General features: G+C 35.3%; 1 pseudogene; it reads left to right on the forward strand.

Moving 5' to 3' along the window:
- Positions 1–1,004: 1,004 nt before the first annotated feature.
- On the forward strand, positions 1,005–3,472 carry LOC131027030 (laccase-4-like; annotated as a pseudogene).
- Positions 3,473–22,604: the final 19,132 nt, after the last annotated feature.

Consider the following 22,604-nt stretch of genomic DNA (forward strand, 5'->3'; position numbering starts at 1 on the left):
TATCAATTATATTTGGATCCCTGTAAGTGGATGCATGGTTGATTGGAAGCTATCACTTCTCCATTTAGTCCTTTTTGTACAAACAAAATCATTTTCCAAATGGCCTATCAATTGACCTCATGTACTACACAAATGTATGCAAAAAATTGACTTCAATTTCACTTGATTGATCTTTCACACCTCTTTGGTATACCTATTGCACGCCAAAGTACGTTTGCTAGTTTCATATTAAGTTAAAGACTAAAATCTAGATTTAAAAATAACTTTCCATTCTATCTTATTCTTTTTTTTTACATGCAAATCATTTCATATTAGAATGATTAAATGATTAGTAAATTAAATAAAATTAAATAATCAAACACCAAGTAGATATATATTAAATAAATAATATTCTATTTTATTTAGAAAAACCATAATACACTACCAAGTAATGCTGCAGCGTGGTTTAATTTGCATAGAAATGTAATTCTGAAAGCGTAAATGAGGTAGCTTTTAAGACAAAGAATAGAGGCTTGGATTAAGTCAGTAGGACTTTATTTTGACCAGTCTGGACTGAATGGATGCGAACTCACTAACTCGAAAATGCCCAATAACAAAAATATGAGCAGCAGTTGGTACACCGACAGAAATTTAGGTACAGGGATTTAAATCACAATGGAGAAGAAGATAGTGTTCAATGGCCTCTTGTTTTACTTGATTGTCACTCCAGATAAAGAGCTCCGCCTTATCTCCATAACAAACAAATAAGATGAAGAGTACATGCTAAGGAAAAAGAAGTAAGGAAAAGGAAATAAACGAAGACAGTTTCTAGCGATAAATTCTATATGGAGTTGAAATTGCGTTAAAATATTGGCTTTGCATACCAAAGGCGAAAGGACCTGTCAACTTATTTAATCCTTTTGCCTATATATACAAAGGATGTGAGAGACACTCTCACATCTCGAGTCAGGAACAATTTGGGAGATGACTATTTAGCCAGTTTAAGTTGAGATCAGACCCTGAAAGCCAGTTTAAGTTGAGATCAGACTATTGTGTGATTTTGGCAATGCAGATATTTAATGGCCGCCTCCTGTTGCCACTTTTGGCATTGTGGTTCTCTGTTCAATTTGTTTCAGCGAAACATACCGTGATTACACGGCGCTACAATTTCAATGTGGGTTATATATTTCTATGGAATGAGTTGAATGTTTTATTGTTAATGAAAGCAATAAACAAATTTTATTATTTTTTTGTGGGGTTCCTTCCTGGTAAGATTACTTGATTCTTCCTTTGTTGTAAATATGTACAGATCCAAATGACGAACGTGACCCGCCTTTGCACTACGAAAGCTCTTTTGACTGTGAACGGGCTATATCCAGGGCCTGCAATAGTTGCTCGAGAAGGAGATCGCGTGGTTATCAAAGTAACAAATAATGTTAAAAATAATGTTAGCATACATTGGTATCTCTTCTGCTCCCGCTGCTCAGTTATTTGATTAATAAAAATATTGCTATTATATGCTCATGAATTCCTTTAGTGGGTGCACCTAATGAATTCCTATGAATTACTCAGGCATGGAATTCGGCAGCTTAGATCTGGGTAGGCGGATGGTCCTGCTTACGTCACTCAGTGTCCAATTCAAACCGGTCAAAGTTATGCGTACAAATTTATTATCAAAAGGCAGAGAGGGACACTGTGGTGGCATGCCCACATCTCATGGTTGCGAGCGAGCATACATGGGCCCATCATCATCTATCCCAAAAAGAATGCTTCTTACCCATTCCCTCGCCCACACCAGGAAGTGCCTATTGTTTTTGGTATGCCCTTCACAACTCGTTGATATTGCCATGTTGCCATTGTACATATTCCTAAGTTTAAAACCAAAATAGTGTTGTTGATAACGTGTTGCAAATTGCAGGGGAGTGGTGGAATGCAGACACTGAGACTGTTATCAATCAGGCAATGCAAAGTGGTGCACAAGCTAATGTGTCAGATGCATATACCATCAACGGACTCCCTGGACTTATGTATAACTGCTCTACCAACGGTGAGGGCGGGCAATCAAAATAGATGTAATATAAATAGTCTGGTCGCTATTGTTTAAATGTAAATGTAACAAAGGTCTTCTATGTAATGCAGATACATTCAGGCTCAAAGTGATCCCTGGGAAAACTTACCTACTGCGTATAGTTAATGCTGCACTTAATAGTGACCTGTTTTTCGCAATAGCCAACCACACATTGACTGTGGTAGAAGCGGATGCTGTGTATGTCAAGCCTTTTCAAACCAATACTATTCTGATCACTCCTGGTCAGACTACCAACGTCCTCTTGACAGCTATGCCTCAGCCACCCAATGCCACATTCCTCATATTAGCAGGCCCATTCGCTACGGGAACAGCAGCTTTCGATAACTCAACCAGTGCTGGAATTTTAGAGTATGTAACTTCCAATGCGACAGCAGCTAATTCATCCTCATCCTCTCTTCCTATGATGAAACCGACGCTTCCAGCCCCCAACGATACCTCCTTTGCCGCCAATTTTAGCCAAAAGATGAGAAGCTTGGGCAATCCGAAGTTTCCTGCAGCAGCTGTCCCTCAGAAGGTGGATAAACAGTTCCTATTCACAGTGGGGTTGGGGCTAAATCCGTGTCCCCAAGGACAGACATGTCAAGGCCCCAACGGTACCAAATTTGCAGCTTCCATTAGCAGCATATCCTTCATTCTTCCCACCACCGCTCTTCTTCAAGCATACTACTTTAATCAGTCCAATGGAGTTTACAATACCACTTTCCCTGACAATCCGCCATTTCCTTTCAACTACACCGGCACGCCGCCTAACAACACACAGACCCTCAACGACACCAGAGTCGAAGTGCTTCCCTTTAACACTACCGTACAGCTAGTTCTGCAGGACACCAGCATTGTGACCTTCGAGAGCCATCCTCTGCATCTTCATGGCTTCAACTTCTTCATAGTGGGTCAGGGTATGGGAAACTACAATGCAAGCACTGACCCATCTAACTTTAATCTGGTGGATCCTCCGGAGAGAAACACAGTTGGAGTTCCCAGTGGAGGTTGTGTGGCTCTCAGATTCCTAGCTGATAATCCAGGTATTACTATCATTACTTAATCTTAGCTTCAATCGCTCATTTAAGAAGATTTCAATAATATTGTGCTTCATTACATATAAACCTAGGCAAGCTAACCGAACGTATGTGTGCAATTGCAGGAGTATGGTTTATGCATTGTCATCTCGAGCTGCATACCAGTTGGGGATTGAAGATGGCGTGGATTGTTTTAAATGGAAATGGGGGCAGATCCCAATCTCTTCTTCCTCCGCCCAAAGATCTTCCCTCCTGTTGATCACTTAACCTATAGATGTCTTCAAATTCATCATGCAACGTGTGCTTAGTTTTCTAAATCTCACTGCTACCAATTTTGTGCCAGTCCGAAGAAGAAAGAGAATATGTATGTCTGTGTTCTCTAATATACTAGAGAGAAGAATGTGTGTCTGATTACTCTAACATGCAATATACGTGGTACATCCGGTAAAATTTGTATTTTTTCAAAATGAAACAGTTTTAATGCATTTTTGCACCTACTTCAATTTAAAGCTCTCTTCCTTTATGGTGCACTTATTTTTTAAATATATGAACTTCAGCAATTTATATGATGCAAACTATATCCCTCGTTACTCAATTAAACCTGGAATGATGCAAACTATATCCCTCGTTACTCAATTAAACCTGGAATGGTATAAAAACAATTGATAAGTGTCTATAAACATCGCATGGTATTACAACTATCGTGCCATCTTTCCTAAATTTTAAGCTCATTTTTTTTCATTTCACTCCTCTTTCTTGTTGAGGAGTTTTGTCACACTAGATATTTGTAGGAACTATTGTGTGTAACTGTATTATGAATCACATTGATATGGTTATGCGTTCTTTACATAAATGCAATGAAGGATCTTCTTAGAAATATAAATTTTTTTTTTTTTTTTTTTTTACATTCATGGGCAATTTTTCAATATTGTGTGTACATGTATGCTTCTAAGTGTTTTGGTTTCATATTTCGCTACATCTCATGCAAATTATCTTATGATTATGTATGAATAATGATTTAGTCAAATTAGTGAACAAAATAAATATGAATTTTGACTATTACAATATAAATCTATACACGTTTGGACTATAAATATGAATTTTGATTTGTACAAACCATTTTATCAAATAATTAGCTATTTTCATTTTTTTAACAATTATATTCCTTTGAAAAAGCTAAATAGCTTTTTCTATTTAACGCTGATGATATTTCAAGATAATAAAGTGAAAATCTATTTGTCTTTACTTAGACACATCGGGTATGGGGAATGGTATATGGAAGAATTCAAATGTTCAAATTATGGTTTGTGAGTAAATTAATGTGGATATGTCTATATTATGTAAAACTGTAGTAAAAAAAAAATGCTAGAGTGGGGACATGAAAACAATGCATTTTTCTTTAATGGGACATGGAGTTTCTTAGCAACTATGCATCATCTATTTAAACAAAGAACCTTTCTTAATTTATTCAATTATGACACAACCAATTATGAATATTTAACTCTTCTCAAGTGAAGCAAATATTGATAAAGTGTGGGCTTTGACTTATGTCAATGTTGTTGATGAAAAAATGCAACCATGTCTCAAATGATCCAAATACTTTCACCTTATGTCAATTATGTTCGTGTGAATGCGGTTTTATTGCAATCACACATAACTTAAGTTTAATTAGGTGGCTGACATATCATTTATTAGATACTAGTCACTTAGTATTTAATATCGTTCATAGTGTATTTGATCTTTGTAGTAGTTAGTTATCTTGTTGTTAGCTCATACAACATCACATCTTTATTATTTATTTTGGGTGTTTGTACATTTTGGATCATCTCAATTGAATTATTCTCGCATTGGTGAAATAACATCTGTATTTTTCTTCTATCTACTTTGTGAAGTGTTTTAGTTTGGAGGTTGTGTTATTGGGTTGCTCCAACATACACATACTAAAATTCACAAGATACACATACTAAAAATATTAACTAATATATACTTTGAATAGAAAATGTATATGCTTAAAATCATCATTATTCAATTAGAAATAAAAGGAAATCACGAATCCCTAACTAATCAAAGAATCCTAAATAAATCAATGAAATAATGCGAAACAAAGTAATAGGAATATAAAATATTCAATTAAAACTTCTTATTCCATGATCACATATGGCTTCCATTGTTCTTCTCTTCTTTGTGGTATGATGGCTCGTAGATATTACGCTGACAACCTACAAATGACACAAAGATTCAAAGTTTGTGATTCATCGTGATTGTTGAAAATGGAGATTGAATGCTGAATTTATAGATTATTGGAGAGCATTGATTGAGAGGTGGAACTTGGACAAGCTCACATGCTAATTGATAGTTGTACTGGTGAATTGGAGGTGAAACAAAATTGATTTAATTGTTAATTGAATAGATAAAAGAGTTAACTGATTGATAAAAAAGCTGATTGAAAGATGAAAAAGAATGATTGGAGGATAATTGATTGATGACAAAGAAAGCTTTATTTATAAAAAGCTAAGTGAAGATAGAAAAGAAATGATTGGAGAGAATTAAAGAAATGATGTAATTAATCAATTAATTGAAATGATTAATTAAAATAGATGGAATAGTTAACTGATTGATTTTTTTTTGGAAAAAAACAAAGTGGAAGATAGAAATAGGAATTGAAAAGATAACGATTTAAGTAATTAATTTAGCATGTTCTTGCACTTTGACTTTGATTTTCAACTTAATCTTTGCATGAGATTTAATTCAAATATTGAATTTATTTTAAGTTCAATTTGTTATTTGAATATATTTAGAACTTGACTTTGATTTTCAATATGATTTTTTAGATCATGTACATGTATTTGAAATTAGAAGAAATTAATTAGCTATAGCCTTATCAATTTTAAACCAATCCAGTTGTGACGTGAGCGGGTGTTATGTTTTTTTTTATTGATGCACTTGAAGAGGATGATGACACCAACTAGGTGTTGATCTCATTAGATGGCATTATGGTTGTTTTTATCACTACATTGGCATTTGATGATTACACACATACAGTTGTTGACAAGTTGTTCTCTACAGTATGATCAGGATTGGTGATTTCATTGATAAGAGGTTCATGAAAAACTCACATAGAGGGATTGGGATCATGAGGGGGATGAGGAGAAATGGTAAGTTCATTTGTGAGGAACATGGAGGATTATGACATGGAGATGAAGGGATGGAGGGATCTTGATCAGGATCTAGAGAAATAATGGGATCTTACTTAGGACATGAAGGTGAAGGAATACTTTGATCTTAACTGGGAAATGGATTATTAGGAAGGATGTAAGGGATGTCCTGATCTTTCTTCGGATGGAACTTGAAAGGAAAGTTTGTTCTTGAGACAAAAGGGTATCATTATGAATGGGATAGAAAAGAGCAAGGGGATCATCATAAGGTTCTTGGTTGGTGTGATTGATAAACAACTAGGTAGGATGGAAGGGTTTGTTCTTGATCTTTATTTGTTTTAGGACTCCTTTCTTTTGATTTTGAATCATCTTCTTGACATGGGGAAGGAGTTTGGATATGCATGGGAGATTCTTGGAATGTTTCAACACATTGGCCTGATGAGAAAGGATTTTGAATCAGACTCTTTGAAGTGGGTTTTCTTGGAAATGAAATATATGATGTTGAATTTTTAATTTCTGAAGCATGTGAAGGACTAGCATCACGACTTGGATTAGATTGAATTTATATTATCGATAACCATTGGGAGGTTGTGTTAAAGATGGTGTGGACTGCTCTTGTGTGACTTCAGGGTATGATAAATGGTGAAAGATATGGAGGCTACTTGAGGTGCAAACTCTTAATGGGAAGAGGTATTTCTAGACATGGGCAGAAGACCTAATTGCATGATAGGTGACACATTGACCATGTTTGATTGATGTCCAAAGGGTGACATATTTGTAAATATGCTTGCAATCATTTGGGACTCCCTTGATGGTGTATTTAAAGACATAGGAGGATATTCGTAGACATGTGATGTGACTGAATGAAAAATTGATTATGTAATTGTGTGTGACTTTGGTAGTGGTTGACTTGTTTGTGCAATTTGTGGTGATGAGAGTTGTGTTTTTTTGTTGTATTGGTTGTTGGACTTGCATTATTGGATATGTTTGTTGTTGATATTGGTTTCTCATGTTTACTTGTGTGAGAATAGCTGGTATGTCTGATTTCATAATAAGAGCTTGCACACCAACCGACTCTAAGTTTATATTGGGATATCATAATTTTTGAAATAGTTTGAACATCTGGGATCTACTGTCTTCACTTTTTTTAACCTTTTATTCCAAGATCTCTATTTCTCGAGCTAGTTTCTCTTCAAGTGATGGAGAAATAGGTTTGACATTTGTTTGTTCCTAATAAGTTTGATGCATATTTTGGGATATGTACATGTTGGATTGAGATAATTGATTGTTTGGTTGCAATGACATTGTCCCACGAAAGTGGGAAGTTTGATAAGGGTAATGTTATCTCCTAGAAGTTTGATAGCGTGTTGAACAACCATTGCACTATATGCAATTTTTTTTTTGGATTTTTGAAGTTTACCTGGATGAAATGCAATGCTACTATGGGATGAAAGTACAACCCTACTTTTTTTTTTGGATTTTGAGAATTTTGAAAATGGACAAATGTATCTAAGGATGACAAATGCAACCTATGCTTTTGAATTTTTTTGACAAATTGGATTAAGGAAAGACAAGATGAAATGCTAAAGAATGAGAATGGAACTTTGGACTTGGACTAGGGAACACCCTAATTTTGAAGATAATGCAAAATGGAGATAATGATTTGACCCTATGTCTTATGAGGATGAAGACTATGCAAGGGCTTATGCAAATATAATGAGGACTATGCAAGGACTTATGCAAAGATTATGACGACTATATAAGGAGTTATGTGAAGATTACGATGACGTATATAGGAACTCCATGAGGACTAGATGAAGACTATGCAAGGACTTATGTAAAGTAAGGACATAAATGAGGACTAAAATGAGGATGATAATGAGGACTATAATGAGGAATAGAATGAGAACTATGGAAGGACTTATGCAAAGTAAGGACGTAAATGAGGACTATAATGAGGAGGATAATGAACACTATGCAAAAAATTATGCAAAGAAAGGACGCAAATGGGGACTATGTAAGGACTATAATGAAAATATTGGTGCAAAGTAAGGAAGTAAATGAGGACTATAATGAGGACAATATGACGATGATAATGAGGACTATGCAAGGAATTATGTAAAGTAAGGACGTAAATGAGCACTGATGCTCTGCAAAATGGACAAGGTTAGCAAATGACAAACAACACAAGACACAAGAAATCGTTAGTGTTATTTAACCAAAAACTAATCTAAATAGGCATGTCAAAAGAGATAATAAGAACATGAAAGAATATTTAACTAAAGAAGCAAATATGATGAGGCATCTCCAAATGTCTCCTAACATGCTCTTGGCTCCTTCTCTTTTGTTCCTCTCCTCTCCAAGTTCCATGTGAGGGCTTTCAACCCAATCCCATGTTGACAAGTGTCACCATGAGGAGGCTTGAGAGGAGAGATAAGGAGCATTAAATGCTTGAGGGGACATGATGGTTACCCTAGTCAAAGAAATAAATTCTTTGAAGAGACACATGGGTTACATGAGGGTTAAGTTAGGGGTCAAAGTCCTTAACCATGGGTGCAAGTGGAATTAACCATTAATGGTCATGTAAGAGCCATAAGTGGTTTGGAAGACTTTAGAGGTTAATTTGTTGAACACACAAAGCATTAATTGCTTTTCAAAGACTTTGGAGTCTTTGAGAAGTGACTCCAATTTGCTTAGGAATGTGACAATATTTAGGGGATGGATTAGGTTAATTAGGAAGGGTTTAGAAGAATCTAGAAGAGGTTTAGGCATGCAAGTGGGTTTTGTAGGAGAATGCAAGTGGGAGGAATTTTGGGATTTTCAATTAAAATAAAATCATTTATTTCAATTAAATGGTGTAAGTTGCATTTGGATAAATATTTAAATAAATATTAATTTATTTACATGAGAAAAAGAAGATAAAGCATTAAATGCTTGAAGACTTTGAGGGAAACCATTAAAGGCTTAAGAAGACTCTAGAAGGAAGCCATTAAGTTTGAAGACTTTAAGGGAAACCATTAAAGGCTTAAGAAGACTCTAGAAGAAAGCCATTAAGTTTGAAGATTTCAAGGGAAACCATTAAAGGCTTAAGAAGACTCTCGAAGGAAGCCATTAAGTTTGAAGACTTTAAGGGAAACCATTAAAGGTTTCAAGTGGGTGAGGATAAATAGGATTTTAAATAAATAATTTATTTAAAATAGTTGTGCAACTTGCATTTGTAGGAAAATACAAGTGGGTAGAGGATAAAGGTGATTTAAATAAATGTTAATTTATTTAAATGTGAGAGTTGGGATTTTGGGGGAATTTAAATAAATATTAATTTATTTAAATGTGAGAGAAAATTTAATTAAATAAATATGATTTATTTATTTAATTAATGGTCTAAATTTGGTTAAGTGAATTAAATCAAATAAATTGAATAATTTATTTAATTAATAGGAGAAGAGGGTTAAGATGAATTAATTAAATATATTAATTTACTTAATTATTGATTGATGGTTAAATAATCAAATAAATACTAAATATTCATTTAATTAAGTGGACAGATTTATGTGACTACAAGCACTATGCAAGGACTTGTGCAAAGCCTAAGGACGTAAATGAGGACTATAATGAGGATGATACAAGGACTAAGGACTCTACGAACACTTATGGTCACAAGTATGTAAAATTTTGGACTTTGTTGGACTGTCTGATGTTTCAAGGTAGACTCTATTTCAAGTAACTTTGCTTGTGGGACAAGTCTATTTTTCAATTATGAGAACACTGTCTAAAGACAAGTATAGCTAGATGAACTATGTTTTGATGAATTTCGAGAATTTAGTTCCACACAAGGTAGGGCCTAAAATATCCCAAATACTGACTCAGCACAATGATACATAAACAAACATAGAAGACAATCTTAGGCTGGATATTGGAAACCATTCAAAGAGGGCCTTACAATAAAATACCGAAACAAGATGAACAACTAGAGAGTTTAGTAGCATTGGCTCCACTCCATGACACACACTTCTCGGGCATGCCAGTCTCTCTTACTCTGAAGATCCGAAGATCTTTTCATCGAGGGATTTCTTTCTCATAATGCAAGGTACATGAAGGGTATCTATGAGATACGATTTACACTCCCAACATTAATGAATGTGGGATTTGAGCTACTAAGCTGCTTCTTATTGTAAATTTTGAAGGGTCCCGATCCAATGATGGATTCTCAAAGCAATCCACTTAACGCTTTAGTTAAGCTTATCGGTGCAGGGAATGCCCCCACATATGTTGAATTCACTAAACACTCTAGACGCCTGACCAATATATTTATATAGCAGCTCAAAAAACACACCCGAGAGTATGCTGAGAGAGATGATATACCCAACACAACCCAATTTGAAGTACCTCTTTGGGGTGATGAAATCCCCATCCAAAGATACCCCCCACTACTGAAAAGAAAAAAATGGGTGTCGTTATCACCTTTCCCTCTCTCCCAAGACCCCGAAGGCAGGTGGAAAGGTACTTAATGCAATAATAGGTCCACCCAAGACACACACAAAAAAGTCCCTTTTACCTTATATATTATAATGTGTGATTTATTCTATTCATAGGCAGATTCATGTTCATTTTAAAGCCCAAACCGAGGTGTGAAATACACATGTGCATTTCTATTTTAAAACACCAAAGTGAAGTGTGAGATCGTGCATGTCAATTTTAATCCCATATTTATTTTAAGCATCAAGCTGAAGTGTGAGATCATGCATGTCAATTTTAATCCCAATATCAATTTTATGCACCAAGCCGAAGTGTGAGATCATGCATGTCAATTTTAATCCCAAGATCAATTTTAAGCACCAAGCTAAAGTGTGAGATCATGCATGTCAATTTTAAACACAAAATCCAAAAGTGCTTTAACCCTAAAGGATCCTGCAATCAAATTGTTAGTGGTTTCCAAAATAATTTGGGATGATCAAGCCTTCTCTGTAATTTCGCCACACGCTGTAAACAGGGAATCAATAGCTAAAATCGAAATGACAATTTGTTTTTTAATAACCCCAAAATAAAATTACACAGAAGATAGCCCTAATGAATTTCTAAGAGCTTTCAAAAAATGTAAGAATTTAAAAAAAAAGACATTAATTTGCACTCTGAAGAGCAGATTTATGGAAAAACATGAATTTTTAAAGATCTAGCTTTATGTTAATTATTTGATATCAAAATAAAAAGTGTAAAGAAGATGCCTCTTGTGAAATTTTAAGAAATTTCAAAAAATGTAAGAATTTTAAAAAAAATTCTTTGATTTGCGTCCAGAATTTAGAATTTATTAAAAATATTAAAATGATCATATCTCGGTCAAAACAGATTGTTAATATCCAAATTTGTTACTGTAGGCGTGTCTCAAGATTCTTAACCTATTATAAAAAAATATTACAAAAATTCATTTATTTTCTTCTAAAAGAAAAGATTTATGAAAATAATTGCAACTATCATATCTCACTTAAAACTGACGATCTAACCCTGATTTTTTTACTGTAGATCCGTGAGATGATCATTAACCTACAGTAAAAAAATATTTAAGAGATTATCAATCATTTGGAAGATGTGATAAAATCTTTGAACAACTTGCAATATTGCCTTGAACCTGATCTGCACAATTAGTCTTGAAATTCTTGAATAAAAGACAAATTAAGATCAGAAAATCTCTTGGAATATAAATTTAAAAGAGAGGTGTAGTTGCAAGATCCAATACCTATACTTGCAGGCATACACAAAATTCCAAATCAAAAGGTTGCGTGTTCGATTCACGTCGGGTTCACCAAAATGTATATGCTTAAAATCATCATTATTCAATTAAAAATAAAATAAAATCATTAATTCCTAACTAATCAAATAATCCTAAATAAACCAATGAAATAATGCAAAACAAAGTAATAGGAATATAAAATATTCACTTAAAACTCCCTATTCGGGTGGGTGCAAGAAGTTGGGTCCCAATTCTGTGGAAGTCTGTGAGCAGAAAATTTTGCCGCTACAAACGAGTGCCCATTTTTTTAAGAAACAAACACCTGTTTAGCTTCGGGTCCCCGACCCATAAAAATAAAATGGGTGCTCGTTCAGGATCGGACCACCGTAGAGAAACAGGTGCACGATTTTTAGAAATGGGCACACGTTTCTAAAAATGAGTAAAATGTGTACCCATTTCTAAAAATGAGTAAAATGTGTACCCATTTCTAAAAATGAGTAAAACGTGTACCCATTTCTAAAAATGGGCACACGTTTCTTAAAATACTATAAATTTCAAAACAGGTGCCCGTTTTTTGAATTTTAAATAACGGGTGCCCATTTCATAAAAGATGAAGCGGGAAACACACCTATGCCTCGGTTTTGGCTTTCGATTAGGGTTGGTGGGACCAATCCTATGCTTGGACCTCCAAAAAATGGCTAAGGCATTGGAATACCACATTTTTGCCTTGCCGTAATTTTTTGAAGGTCTTCCTGATCGTATTTTTTGATGAAACAAAAACCCATTAGAGCTCTCACTTTCTTGACTTAAAAAATGTAAATTTCATAGTGATATGAGTTTTTTTTCCTATTTTTGTGTTATTTATTAATCAAAAGTGGTACCTAAATGTAAAATAGTGAGGTTCAGTAAAACTTTAATAACTTTTTTGTTTTTATGTTTTTTGGAAAATAAATTATATGACATCAATCTACATACAATTCTTTTGAATATTAAAAAAAATTTAAAAAATATGAAATTTCATCAAATTATGGTGGTCGTACACCAGATGTTTTGAAAATGTACTTTATAGTCAATTAAAAATTAATAAAAAAAATATATTCAATAAAAAAATAAAAAAAAATATTCTCATCAATATTTGGTGTCTTAGGTATCTTTTCCCAAAAGGATTTGCAAAAATTCATTTATTTACGTCAAAATATGGTGGTCGTACACGTGTGGTATGGTCCCGAAACATGCATTTTGAAAAAGTGGTTTTTAAACATGCCTACTAAAAAGAAATTTCTAGCATGTGGGTATTGAAATAAATTACATATTTGAAAATAAGACTCCGAGCACTACATTTTCTATTACTAAAGTTTTTTCAGATTCAATCTCTAAGTGCCTCAAATGACATTTTTAGCTCTACACTACTAACACTAATGACATTTTTGGCTCTACAATACTAACACTAATGACAATAAATAATTTTTTTTTAAGTAAAAGGTAAAGAGATACATTTCTCTGTTTGCTCGAACTTAACAAAAACAATTTTTTTGGTCCTTCAAATCAAATTAAAAATATTCAAATGGTTCACAAGGAGTCATCATATTTCAATTTTTATTAACATAACTATTTTTTGAGATATAAATTATTGCTTATTTTTTAATTTGATCTTCTTTCACAACCTATATGTAGCAGTCTCATTTGAATAAGTCAAGAGGACATATCTACAAGATAACCATATGCTTCCTCATGCCTTCTTGTGTAGTTTTGAGCAATATCCACCAAACAAATTGATGAATTCTTTTTAAAAAAAAATATACAATCATTGATCTCTTTCTCCAAGGAGTTATCTGATCTTCAACTTCCAAATCTCATAGATTTAGTATCATTGATTTTGGTAATAACTATACTAGATTACATGGTATACAATCATTTTCTCAAATTTATAATTTCACACAATATAAAATCTCCCACTATAGTTAAAAAAATTCAACAATAATAGAAATGTATATCTTTCTAGGCAAAAATATTAGCTTGTATAGCAAATGTTGAGATATAAGGTAATAATATTATGAGAATAAGTTCTTCTACAAAGGTATGCAAATTTCAAATTTATATCTTAACCAAGGATTACCTTTAGATTGAATTATGTTAAATTACATGATTACATATAAATCAACAATTGGAAATAAACTAACAAACCATGTCAACAAAAGATTTACATGGACAAAATCTTTCTAATAAAACCCAACATGAGAAAAAAAGATGTATGTATTAATCTTCAAATGTGAGATAGATCTACACACTAACAATCTCTTCACTCTAACAAAACCCATGCATCTATAATATAATCTCATCATGCAACTGCCATCTCATGTCTCCAATTTATATAGAAATGGAAAAAAATGCAACTAATAATTTTACAAAATAATATACCATCAAACCATGGTAATATGGAAAAAAATCACACATCTAAAGTGAAGAGGTTCTTCTATAATAATAAATATATAACTCCTAATGAACAATGAATAATAATAAAACCTTCATACTAATAATATATGTCATCTTTGACTTGTAACTCCTTCATAATGGTCCATATCCTAGGGTAAGATAACTCATACGAGACTCATCAATATCATTCAAGATGCTTTGAACACTTAATTCTCATATCCAAGTTAAAATTTGCTAAGATTACCTTTATTACCACTACTATCAACTCTGACTCCTTCATGAATGCATAGGACAATCAATGCCAAGATTTTTGAGAAATTTAAATTACAAAATAATTTCTAATTACACCCTATGCATCCAAGGACACGTTTTAAGAGTGTTGGAGGCACATGACTAATACATATATTGAAAGGTAAATGATAGTTCAATCCTAAGAAGTATAAGTGACTAATTCATTTTAGAGAGCTCCTTAGAGTGCATGGATGCTCTCATCTACAACTATTTGGAATTTTAACATAGTTGAACAAAGAGAAAGGTAGGGAAATGTTTGAAATAATTTAAAGGTAGATAAAAACAAAGAATAAAAGGAAGTTGTCACATTAGTAGGCAATATGTTAGTGTGATATAAAATGAAAAAGAAAGTGAACATTAGGATGTTTGCACAGGGCATGTAATTGAGCTTTGTACTTGCCAACAACATTCATTTGAAAGTCTATAAAACATGTTCAAAAAGTTATGTTTGTGCATATCCTACAACCGTCTTCCATGAGATCACATTTGTTTGAATTTTTTGAAGTAGTTTATGTGTTATTTGTCTATGCTACATATTTTGATTGTGGAATGAAGATATCATAAATCTATCATAGATCATAATTTTAAAATAAGAAAACAATAGTGCGGAAGTATCATAAAAATTAATCTTGAGTTCTTGTAAAAGTAATCACAATGTAGGTGACAATAAATAGACAACAGGTTTAGAAGATTTCACATGCTTCACCAAACTCTAAAAACTAGGCAAAGATTGTAGAAGATAAAAAGGAATCAAATAAAATCAAAAAGATAAATTTCTACATGAAAATTTGTAAATTAACATTACCTTACTAATGATCGAAGGATTGATTGATTTTGGAGGTTACCCCTATATTGAATTCTTTCCCTTCCTTTAATAAAATTGAAACCCCAAAGAAGACAAATAATATCCAAATTTCAAGTAACTAATCCCTTACTAATAAGTTATTTAGTGAAAACAAATCCATCTACAAGCTAAATCCCACTCTTTTATCTTAAATTCTTAATAATTTTCACATTAAATTTAATATTTATATAATTTTAATATTAAAAGTAATAAAAAATAGCTCTATTGTATCCAAGTCCACAACAACTAAAATTATGTTATACTTCCAAAATAGCTTCTTTACATTTCTTTAGAAAAAAATACTTCTTTTCTCTCTCTCCGAATGGAGCCATTTAAATTTGAACAAGCCTACAAATTTCGAGTCCGCTTTAATCACCTGCCACGTGTAAACGATCAGATAACGTTCAATTCCGAATGACATGCAGCCTGCACGTAGCAAACGACAGCAAATGGATAAGATTCAAACCTAACTGTTTTGTATTTTATTCACCAACAGTCTGCTTTTTAACCTGGAAATTTTGCAAATTTCAATAGGCTTGCATTTCAAAGGGTTTCGTCAATCTGAAAGGGATTTGGAACAGAAGATCAGGTTGCTGGATCAGTGATGGAGGCGAGTAGAAGATCAGGCGCTGAACATTTTTCAGATGAGAAAAGTGGTGATAAAATAAAGATTGCGGCGGCTGTTCATAATACATGTGAAGAAGGAAAATCAGAGGAGAAATCCGTGGTGAAAGAGGATGAAAGAGTGAAGGAAGCTCAACGCCCTGACGAAATTTTGGCTTTCAGTCGATCGGTGCTCAAGACTGATTCACTGCTGGAATGAATGAATGAACGAACTGGTTGAATTGCCCCAATTTCTTCATATGCTGGAGAAAAAATAAAATTCTCTGCTTTAAACTCTAGTCAAGCACATTAGACTTTGTTGGCAATTATATTATAAAAAGTGGTTTTTTGGGTGAGGAGTAGATTTATACTCATGTTTCAGATACATGACATCATGATATAATTGCAGTGGGACTATGTAATAATTTAGCAGATGGAGTTTCATCACAAATGATTTAATGAAAAGAAATCTAGAGTTTAGTTGGATCAAGAGGGTATTCTTCCAATTGGACATTCAAGCATATCATTTTGTTAGCAATTAATCGAGAAATAATATTAAGTAAAACTATAAACAATCAATCTAGAAACAATATTATTCAATACAGCGATTATAGTTTTAGGATTGATTCAACGCATTTATATACGTTTGTATGATGTGATGCCCTTTAGGAATTATTTCGGAAAAACATGAAATGAATCTGTCCATCCTCCCTCAAGAAAATTCATTCTTCAACTCACATGTCATGCCATGCCCTTCGAAATCTAAATTTTGTGATCTTCAAAATCTAAGTTTTGTTCGAATGAAAAAATAAAAGTCCCTTTTTTTTAATGAATAACAAAAGCCGAGTTTTATAATTTAATTTAATCAAATAAGTAAATGATTCAATGTTTTTCTGAGTGTCAATATTCTTCCTTTCTCTTGAAAGGAGAAAGGTTTCTTTCTTTCTCTTTTAAGGTTTCCTAATCATTGAAAGAAGCTATTGTAAGCTATTGTAAGCTAGGCCTAACTAATTAGTGCCGGGAACTATTTTTTACCATAGAAGCCCTCCCTCTGAACCGGCCATTGAACTCTCTTAATTAATCAACTTTGCCAGTTCTGAACCAGCAATAGAATTTCCTCTCAATTAATCAATCTATCAACCTATTAATCAATCTATTAATCAATCAGTGAATCAATAAACTTGTTAGAACAAGAATATTAATTTACTAAAAGAGGTGTAAAAATTTATTGAAATCCAAAGAGAACAGTACAACCAACCAAAGGGACAACAGAAAATACAAAGAACTAAGCTTTATCCTCAGCAACAAGTTGATCCAATTCATAAGTGCCTCTGATCCGTAATATGCCAATCCTGCATATATTCGGATGCCCACTTAGCCAAACAGTCGGCCACACCATTCCACTCTCGAAGGATATGAGAGAAAATGACAGATTCAAGGGTCCGACATAACTGAGTCTGCTTAATAACCAGAGCCAAATGTACTCTTTTTTATTCAATAAGTTGACTACCACCTGCAAATGATCCTACACCACCTCTGCTTGCAACATTTCTCCACCACAATCTGGATGGCCAAGGCCTCCATAAGATTATTCGTATGAGAACCTTTGTAGATAGAGAAGAGAAACTAAACTTCTCCAGAGCTGCTGTGCCTCACTCCCCCTATGCCTGCGGGGCTAGGATTTTCCTGAGAAGATCCATCAGTGTTGATCTTAAGAATTTCAGGTGAAGGAGGGGTCCAATGCCCCTCATGATTAACCCGCTGCAAGCGATATCCAACTATCCTCCTAGGGTGGCGGGAGACCAGCAAAGGAACACCATCTTGCAAAGGAAAAGAAAGCCGGGAAAAAATACCAACATCTCAAGGGTCTAGACCTCCAGACAAATCACATTTTGCCATAACTATTTCATGAAGATTTCATGAAGAGAACGAACAAATTTCCCCCAGAGGTGCACAATCCTAACCTAACACCCTTAAAGATCCTCCTATTTCTTTCAAGCCAAACATGCCATAAAATAAAGGAAGGGCCAATAGTCCAAGCAACTTGGAGAAAGGAGGATCTAGATAGGGAAGGTCCCAAGCGATCCCAGAACTTAGACAAAGAGGAAACATGCCAGCAAGGGCAGCCCCATGTAGACCACCAGGAGTGCTAGATCTGTCTAACAAAGGAGCACTGAAAGAAGAGGTGAGAAACAGACAACTCATCATTACAACATAAAACATAGATTGAAGGGCCATGGAATCCTCTCTTGCAGAGATTATCCCAAGTAAGACACCTATTGTGAGCCACCAACCAGAGGAAGAAATTACACTTAGGCCATGAGGAGGGATTCCAAACTTTCTTCCACCAAGGAACCTCCATATCACCAAACATCTGTCTAGTAAGCATAAGGTACCCTAAGGAAATAGTATATTTACCAGAAGAAGCACCTCCCCAAGCCAAAACATCAGGCACCTACAAAGAGCTGCACTCCCTAGAAGCCATAATTTGAGAGAGCTCCATCCGATCCCCCACAAATCCCCCCGGTGGCCAGTCAAATGGATTCTTCCATCGAAAACCAATAGTAAGGCTCAAAATATAGGCCTCCTTATAGTGAACCACCTTATTCCAACCTGTAGAATGGAAAGAGTCATAGAAAGCCTACAAGTGCAGGTGAAAGGACAAAAGAGGAGGTTTACCATCCCAAGAATCACTCCAAAACAGAGCTTCTGAACCATTGTTACAAATCCAAAAAAGACTTCTCTTGACCAAGCGAGATCCTGTCTTAAGGGTATTCCACACCATAGAACCTCCACCCGCCAAAGGGAATATAGAAACCTCTGAAGGCCAGACTCCTGGTAAATACTTATGTGAGAGGATATGAGCTCATAGCTGAGACTGACTGGAACACCATCACCAATATAGCTTAGCAACAAGAGCCTGTCCACTCAAGATAGTAGAACAAAGGCCGAGGCCACCCTCCTTCCTTGGCCTACAAACTGTATCCCACTTGATTAGGCTCCATTTGAAATTTTGCAAATTACCACTCCAAAGAAACTGTCGAGAGAGGGCATCAAATTCCTTAAGAAAATACACCGAGGCAACTTGCACCATGCTTCTATAGATAGGGAGAGCTTGAATCACTGATTGCAAGAGAGTCACTCGACCATCAGTAGAGAGCCACTGACGCATCCAATGATTAACTTTTTGACACAGCTTATCAAGCAGGTTCTGCTAGAAAAGCCTGGGCTATCTATCCAAAACAATAGGGATGCCCAAGTAAGTCATAGGAAGAGACTCAATCTGAAATCTTAGAATATTAGCAATCCTCCGCTGGATAGGCTTCGGAGTGTTGAAAAAATTAATAGAAGACTTGTGGTCATTGATTTTTTGTCTCGAGGTAGCCAAATAAGTATCCAAAGTGAGTTGGAAGGCTTTAGCTTCTTGGATACAAGCTCTCCCGACAAGTGCAGTATCATCCACAAACTGAAGATGGGAGAGATTGGGTAGTCCATTTCCCCAACTCTAGCCATGAATCAAATTATGAGAAACTTGATGCTTAATAAATCTGCCAAGTCCCTCTGCCATAATGATGAACAAGTAGGGAGAAAGAGGATCACCCTGGCAGAGACCCCTAGAGGCCCCAAATAACTCTAAAGGTTCTCCATTGAGAAGCATAGAAAAGGAGGGAGAAGTGACACAACTCCAAATCCATTCCACCCACTCCAAGCTGAATCCAAAAGTAAGAAGAACTTTCTGCAAAAAGCCCCATTTCACTCTATCATAAGCCTTAGTCATATCAAGCTTGATGAACATAGAATGGATGGCTTCAGAGGCAATAACCACTCCATCAAGAATTTGTTTTCCAGCAACAAAACCCCCTTTCTCTTCTGAGATAATTGTGGGAATCCAAACTTTGAGCCTTTCAACAATTAATTTAGTAATAACTTTATAAACCACATTACATAGAGTAATCAGTCGAAAGGAGTCCAACTGATTAGCCCCTTCCTTTTTCAGAATAAGAACAAGGAATGTAGCATTCAAAGGTTGGAGCATCTGTTTGTTAGAGTGTGATTCTTGAACCACAGCTAATAAGCCCTGATTAATAATATCCCATAACTCTTGAAAAAATTCCACTAGGAAGCCATCAGGTCTAGGAGCCTTGCCCTTACGCAAACTAAAAACCGCTTCCTCCAATTTAGACATAGAGATTGGCCTCATAAGGGAGTCGTTCATTGCTTTGGTCACAATAGAGGGGATGCAAGACAGGATAATATTCTCCTCATTATCAGCGAGAAGCGAATCTTCTAAAAAAAGAGAGGAATAGAACCAGATGGCCTCCCTGGAAATGGCTTGAAAGGATGTCAATTGCAAGCCATCATAAGTAACAAGAGATGAAATGTAACTTCGATTTCGGCGGCCATGAACAAATTTATGGAAAGAAGTAGTATTCTTATCTCCTTCCTAGAGCCAATCAATTTGAGCTTTTTGCTTCCAATAAATTTCCTTTCTAAGATCCCACTCTTCTAAATCCCTGGAAGCCTGAGATTCTTCTCTGCTAAGAGCTTCAGAAAAACCCAGGTCTCTAATCTGCCTTGTAATGACTTCTAGACGTTCTTGAGCCCTCCTTTTCATAGTGAAAAGATTACCAAAACAATTCCTGTTCCAATGCTTCAGCTTCCTTTTGACACATTGAAGTTTTTTAGAAAAGGAAAACATAGCAGTTCCATATGCTAGGCCACCATCTCTCCACCAATGAGCCATTAAGTCATGAAGAGAAGAGTCCCAGAGCCACATCAGTTGGAACTTAAAGGGAGGATTCTTGGGAAGAGAAATACAACAAGCCAAGAACTTGATACGCCAATGATCAGATCCCCTCCAATCCAAAATTTCCGAAGAGAGAGAGAGATTATGACTCGTCCAAAAGCAAGAGACTAAAAATCTATCCAAGCATTCTGATATGGCATCTTCACCAACCCTCCTATTATTCCAAGTAAAGATCCCATTAGCTGGCTGGATATCAGAAAGATATAAAAAATTCCATATTATCCCGGAGAAGCTCAGAAGAAGGCCCTAGACGAGCATTCCCACCTCTTTTCTCCTCCAAATGTAAGACTAAATTAAAGTCCCCTGCTAAAATCCAAGGCAAGAAAGGATGACAACTTTGAACATACCTTAAATGCTCCCAAAGTCTTAACTTTCTAGGGAAGTCAACATGAGCATACACATTAGTTACCAAAATCACCTCCCCCGTATCCAAATTGGAGGCAACCATAGAGAGTGTGGAGAGAGAAGAAATCCAACAGAGAGGGGTGATTTTCCATGGCTCCCAACAAATGGCTAATCCCCCACCATTCCCCATAGATCCAATACATTGACCTTGACCATGATACCAAATATCAGGGACACAACAGAGCATGGAATCCACTGAAAGCTTAGTCTTCTGAATACAAAGGATGTCCAGAGAATGATCAATCACCAACTCATGAATAGCCATTTGTCTAGGGATGCTATTCAACCCCCTAACATCCCATGAGAGAATAATAATGGAGTAGAGTGAGGAAAGTGAGAATCCATGGTCTTCATAGCCCCAGACTCTACCAGTAAATCCCTTGTAAGTCTAATTTTCTCCTGATCCTTTTTGCGACCACTTCTTGATGGAGTAGCAAAGGATACTTTCTTAAATGGTCTTTGCAACAATCCTAATGTCAGAGGAGAGCCGTTGCCATTACCAGAAGCAAACACCTTCTTAGCCAGATCCACTAAGAGAATATCATTATCTTGTGGTGCCGAGGACACCACAAGAGCACTAGACTCAGAGCTAATAGGAGCCTCATTTTTCTATTGGAGAGCTGTATCTTGTTTCATAATAGGTGGATCATGAATAGAAATTCCCCCATCCAAGCCTACAGCGCCAGACACATCTGGGGTGATACCTTCCTCTACAACCATATTGTCTAGTACTTCAAATCTATTAAAATCTGTATCTGATTGCTAATCTAGAAAGGGTCTCTTCTGTCCTCTTTTCCTAGGTTGGCTGCGAATAGGAGTAAAGCCATCATTATCAGGGGTTGGTGTGTCGACTGAGGTTTTCCCATTATTAACATTATCCATCTTGAATTTCTCCTTACCTACATCAATGGTTGGGGCTTTCCCCTTGCCTGAACTGTCCTTCTTCAGGCCTGAGGAAGAGGTAGACCCACCCAAACTACCACTATTCCCCTTAACAACCCTAGGGAATTGCCGTTGCAAATGTCCATACTCATGGCAAACTCGACAGCGAAAAGGTAAGGACACATAATCTAACTGCTGAATCCAAGAAGAAAAACCAAGGCAAATTTCCAAGGAATCCGACAATGGCTTATTCAAATCAATTTCAACACAAATATGGGCACAAGAAATGACCTTTTTGTCCAAGGATTGGTGTGCGATCGCAATAGGCTTCCCAAGTAAGGCGACTATCTGGCACAGTATGTCTTCTCTCGAAAA

The sequence above is a fragment of the Cryptomeria japonica genome, chromosome 10 (assembly GCF_030272615.1).
Source record: "Cryptomeria japonica chromosome 10, Sugi_1.0, whole genome shotgun sequence".
NCBI classification, from domain to species: Eukaryota; Viridiplantae; Streptophyta; class Pinopsida; order Cupressales; family Cupressaceae; genus Cryptomeria; species Cryptomeria japonica.